Source organism: Octodon degus, unplaced genomic scaffold (assembly GCF_000260255.1).
Source record: "Octodon degus isolate 3935 unplaced genomic scaffold, OctDeg1.0 scaffold00008, whole genome shotgun sequence".
In the NCBI taxonomy this organism is placed as follows: Eukaryota; Metazoa; Chordata; class Mammalia; order Rodentia; family Octodontidae; genus Octodon; species Octodon degus.
The window spans coordinates 8,438,311-8,444,310 of NW_004524584.1; the positions used below are offsets into that span (position 1 = coordinate 8,438,311).

At 44.6% G+C, this 6,000-nt stretch overlaps 1 protein-coding gene across 7 annotated transcripts in view; it reads right to left on the reverse strand.

Annotated features, from left to right (window-relative positions):
- Tmem108 (transmembrane protein 108) overlaps window positions 1-5,696 on the reverse strand; it is a 352,139-nt gene extending 346,443 nt beyond the window's left edge. For 4 of the 7 annotated variants that reach the window (XM_023706966.1, XM_023706956.1, XM_023706953.1 and 1 more), the window contains exon 1: window positions 5,612-5,696. The gene's annotated coding sequence lies outside the window, so the exon portion shown is untranslated. Of the gene's footprint in view, window positions 1-4,862; window positions 4,947-5,535 lie in introns of all 7 variants that reach the window. The other 3 variants (XM_023706964.1, XM_023706962.1, XM_023706963.1) reach the window with 3 other exon arrangements.
- Window positions 5,697-6,000: the final 304 nt, after the last annotated feature.

Below are 6,000 nucleotides of genomic sequence, written 5' to 3' on the forward strand. Positions count from 1 at the left end.
AAGTGGTCACTATTTTCTTTTCTAATTTTTAGACAAAGAAATAAACTCAAGAGTAGTAGATCGTGCCACTTCCCTCCCAACTTTCACAATAATTTAACAATATTCTGGGACTAACCTCTAGAAATTTAACATTACATGAATTCATTCAATAACCTTATAAAGAAGATAATTTTATTCTTCTGCTAAAACAGAAGAGATATTACTATAGTTCTAATGGCACCAAATCATACCTACCAGCATTGGTCATTGCCACACCAACTATAGGCAACGTATCAAAAAACACTAATCAAGAGATATTTCAAGTACCCGTCCTTTATAATGCAATGAATCTCCTCCAAAGTTATTTTTCATATGTCAGAAATAAGAATGGAACACAAAATAACTTCTAAATGTCTTCTGGCAAAAGCAAGAAGTTTTACTTCCAATATATACAAACTCTGAGTCACTCCTACTTAAGGATAATTGTAAAAAAGAGAAAACTTGGAATTACAAACAGTGAAGGGAAACAAATGATTAGTCAAGAAGACACAACAGTTTCCCATAGTACACCTTTATTACTTTACAAATAAAGTAACCTAAAGAATTTCTTTAAATCCTTAGTATGTAAATTATTTTGTATCTCTGAGATCACAGTGGTCCTAAGTGTTTATAGTAGAACATGAGATGTAGCACAGCAGAAGCAAAACTCCAAGTCATAAATCAGAAAGCAATGGATATATGGAAATAAAATTAAGAGTGTGGGAGATGGGAGCCTTTTAGTATGTACTCATCACCGATAAAATAAAGCGAAAGTTCTAGTGGAATTAGGAAAGTACTTACTGAGCAAGGAACAATAAATGGAAATCAATGCATACATATACATTATTTAAAATGGCTAACATGCTATTCTTAGTCTCTTAGTTTGGTAAGCAATTTTAAACATTTTAATGAAGGTAAAATGTTCCTAAGAACTTTCAAAGGCATATGTCTATACTCTGTCCTCAAACCTACCATGATGTCATTAGTTCCTCAATCAAGAATTTTCTCATCTTGACAATTTTCCAGAACCTGACCTAGAATTCTTCCCTTATTTTTATGCCACAGACTCCTCTGGTAGGCTACTGAAGCCTAAGGACCCAATCAAGCGTTAATGTATAAAAGATAAAATAGGTAAAATTATAAGGGAAATAAATTATATGCAAATTCCGATCCAGACTCAGGGAGTCTATGGACCCAATGTAAGAATATCTGATTGGGAAATGACTATTTTAGGATGATAAAAATTTTTCTTACAAACAACAGAATGAAGAAAAGTTTTTAACACTCAGAGATACACACTAAAGAACCCTGCTCAAGGTCAGTCAGTGAAGAAAACAGCTGCAAAGAAAAGTTGGACTACACTAAAGCTATTCATGCTGTGGCTATAAAAGCCGACATCAAGGAATTCCTCAGAGAACTTTCTTGGCCCAGCCCCGTAGGCACAGCATTTCCTGTGCCCTGATGGCAGGTGAAGGAGTCAACACGGGTGAAGAAAAGACTACTCTGAGTCCGGAGTTTGAGTCCTTGCCTTTCAATGAATTCTCTACCACTAAGCAACTCTATTAGCTTGGCTAAACCACTCAGCAGTGAGTCAAAACTCCCTAAAAGGGCCGGCAAGATAGCTCAGCAGACTAAGCACCTGCTTAGGCAAACACAGGGACTGGGGTTTGATCCCTGACACCACATGCCACACCAGCCAGCCACTGAGACTGGGCATGGTGGCACACACCTGTAATCCCAGCACTGGGGAGGCTGAAAACAGAAAGATCACTATGAGTCCCAGCTGCATTGTGAGACCCTGTACCAAATACATAAAAAAAAAAACCTTCTGAAAAAGTGAGGTTTAATTAGGCCATCTGTAGAATTTCTTCTAACCCTGAACTATTAGTATCTTAAGACAATGCACAAGTATTTCTCTGGAAATACATTTAGCAAGATTTCTTTCTACCCTGAGTTCACAATATGAAAATAGCTTCTAAATGAGAATTTTCCTGAGACTTCAGGCATGCTTTATGAGGATCACCTGGCCATAGAACTACGGACCTGAGAAGAATTTTAAAACACACTAATCTTGCCAAACCCAGTAAACAGGTGAGAAAAATGAGCATTAGAAAGGTAAAGGGATTTATTTGTGGTCCCATAATAAGGCAATGTTAATGGACTATTGTGACTGACAGTCTAGCACCCGTGCAAGTTTAGGACTTGGCACAGGTTCTAAAACCTAGCTCATTTGTTCACTTGCGAGAGACAAGAATAAGCCTCAAATGAGCTAAACCATGAGATGCAACCGCACATGGAGAGATGGCATCCAGAGGCCACAGTACACTGCATCTCAAACATGGTCACAGCTGAAGCCTTCTATGATCTACCCACTACTGACAAAAGTACCCACCTCCTTCAAATCTTATGTCCACATCCATCTCAAAGAATTGTCCAGACTAGTCAAAGAAACACTAGAAACACTAGTTAAAATTTTGACCTATTCTCTATGGTTATCTCTGGAGATGGTAGTTAATCAACATTATTTGTGTTAGTACTCTTACTGCTATTTTTAGAAAGCCCAACTATTGATACTAATCAGATTTTAAAGTCACTTGTGTTTATTTTCATGGCTCTAACCACGTGTAGAGTAGCTTTATAGGCCAGTTGCTAGAAACAATGGAAGTTGTTGGGAAAACTGAACAAATTATAGTAACACCTCATATTTAGTTAACCAACCACATGTTTTCCAAATATCTTTAAATATTATGCTGACACTTGCCAGTATACTGCCTCCTCCCCTCAGAAACATACATGCAAAGTAACTGCAATCGCATCTCATTCTCCACAATGCACATTATTCCTGCCTTACATAGTTATGTCTATCTACACTATTTTCTTTGAGATTCTCTTGGACAGCTGACACAGTCTTCAAAACTTTGAGACTAGAGGCTCGACACCGCCAGTTTGAGGGCTACGAGGAGCAGTTCCTCAAGGAATTCCCAGGGACAGCAGCGCCATCTACTGGTAGGGAGGGTACAATTTGTTTTGGGAAGCCTGCAGAGGACAGGTGCCCAGGACCTCAAAGAATGCTAACCCAGATTTGTGCCTTTGTGAGGCTTTCTTTTCCAGAGCACATTATAACCTAACTGAAGCATACAGCCTGAGTCAGGCAGCTTCCACAGCAGCCTCCTCACAAGAACTGCAGGTCCTCTGGTAGCCATAAAAAGCCCAGTTAGGTTAGCCAATAATGAAGCAGCACTGCCTGGAAATGCCACCTTGAGGCTCCAAAGGCAAGCAGCACAGACACTGAATTAAACATTTCCTGGCTCTCCTTTTCCCCAGTGCTTCCTATCAGATTATCTCACCCAGTGTCCCCACCTGTGGCAGTGCCGCTCAGTTTTATCTTCTACCACACACCAAACGGTAAGGAAGGTGCTCTGACGTCTTTCAGGGAAGGCTCTTAGATTTACACAATGTGACACAGATCCTCCTCAAAGGACATGACTGCTGAGCCATACAGGTTGGCTTCTAATCTCTCTCATCTTCCCTGTCCCTGACCCAGGGGACAGAAATGACAGAGAGGAAATGATTTTGCTGCTGCCTTGAGAACAAAACTACTGAGCTTTTATTGAATCAAAGGATAAAACCTAGTCCTATGGGTCACTGAGATACCTTTCATCAAGTTGATCTAAGTGTGCCAATTATCCAGTTGGTCCACATCACCTAATTCTTGTTTCTCAACCTTTTCAGACCCCCTACTTCCCTGCCACAGCCTAAACAAACAGTACAAGCCTTCTGTGTAGTTTATAAACAAGATTACAATTTTTCTCTAAAAGTAATAAATTGTGCCACCTACCACACCCTCAAAATCCTTTCTTCCTCACTACCTACCAGTTCAAAAAAATAATCACTGATAAAATTTGAACTTATTCCCATTAATTTGTGTTCCCATCTATTGGGTGACAACTGGTATTTCACTTTGCTAGGGTTATTTGTGACATTCCCAGTGGGCTTCACAGCAACTTCTTTTACTTTCTTCATCTCAGAAAACCACCCAAGCTGACTCACTACTGCTGACAAACCTGAATTTGAGTTCCCCTAACAAGTATTACCTCCAAAAAAAAAAAGAACTTCGCTCGTAAAATGATTTCTCAGTGAATGTAGACATTTCACAGATATGGAGTGTGTTTTAGACATCCGAATATCAGATTGTTTCCTAAAGAAACACAACTTACAATATAGGGAACAGAGTACTACATGAGCTTTGAAGCGCTACCAGGGTATCTCCCAGTCAAGTAGAGATTCTTGTTCATTTCATACAGATAAGTTCTGCAAGAATTACAGTGACACTCCAAATATAATAAAGTCTTCATAATCACCATTGGGTGAACCATTTCTTAATGAGCAGATTTCCAGGTACCTCCACCAAATTAACCAAGAGAAAACCGGAGGGATTGTTTGTGACACTAAAGATGTACGGTATGCCCTGGCTGTTCTGGACCTGGAGAAATGGAGGTAAGGCATGAGGCATCTCGCCCAGTTTAATCAGCTCTTAAACTCCTGGACACACCCTCCCCCTTTTAAAGTATGCTTTAAAGAAGACACTCGCCGCCCCCCCACACATACACCCCACTCTACTGACAACCAAATGGTCTTTTTAAAACACACTTTCCAAGGAATTAAGGAGGTCTAAATAGGTTCAACTTAGACCGCGCCTTCCCTCTCCCTACAGCCCATTAACATGTTGAAAATAAGCACCCACTCCGGCAGCCCTAGAAATTACCACCCTCCCCCTTATCTTCTTGAAGAATTCCAGTGTGATGGTCTAGTCTGCAGTTCACTGCAGGCATTTCCCTCCTCACCATTTACCAGCCATCAGTCGCGCTCTACAGTAGCTGGAAAATTTTTTGCAGCCTGTGATTGAGACCTGCTCCACCGGTGCCGAACTGTTTTAAAAAAAAAAAAAAAAAAAATTTTTTTTTTCTTTCTTGAGCCTCTGAACGGATCTCTGGCTTCCTCCAGCAGACTTGGAGCGCTAGGTTTCGGCGAACTCTGGGGCGAGCGCGGCGCGCGGGGCCGGCGGGCAGGGCAGCTCCTCCGGCGGCCGGGTCCCCACGACGCCCCCACTGGCGCACCGAGGCAGGAGGACTCCCCACACAGCTGCGTTCGGAATTCGGCTCCGCTCGCAGCCGCCGGATTAATTCGGAGCCCAGGGCTTCGGCAGAAGTGACACCACGCTTCCCCCTTCGCCCCCGTCACGGGTCCCGCCGCGCGGAGCCGCCTCCCCCAGCCCAGGTCCAGAGCCAGCCGCCGCTCCCGCCCCGCCGCCACCTGGGGAGGGGGCCGCGGGCAGCTTCCCCTCCCGCAGGGAGACAAAGGCAGAGGCCGGGCTGCCAGGTGGGCAAATCCGTCACCGCGGTGGCGAGGATGGGGGTGCATCCGCTGGCACGAAAGGGGAAACCGAGGCAAAGAGGGGGCAGCTGGGCTGAGCTGCAACCTCCCCAGAGCGGGGCCCCTGGGGCAGGCCAGACCTACCCTCGCCCAGCCCTGTCCATCCTGCTTGCCAGGGTTGGTTCAGGAGGGGCTGAGGACGCACCCGAGGATCGCTTACCTCAAGAGAAGCGCTCCGGCTCCCTCCGACGGCTCCGGAGAAAACCTCGCCGCTCGCGCACGCGCACTCGCGCTCCTTAGCCCCGCCAGCCCCCGCGCGCGCCCCTCCGACTGGGCTCTGGCCCGCCCCGGCCCTGTCCGTCAGCGTCCGCGAGAGCCAATCCGGTCTCACAGAATGCCCAGCGCCGGTCACGTGGCCATTCAAGCCAATCATCAAATTGCCCTCGGCAGCGCCCGCTCCGATGTCCCTGGGGGTTCGGTTGCTACCGAGCTGCGCGGGTGCAAGACTGGCACAAAGGGCTGAGTCTCTGTTTTCTGGGGAAAGTGGCGCTAAATTGGTCAATTACTGCATCGACTGATTTCTCAAATAATAGTTGAAATAAGAATGAC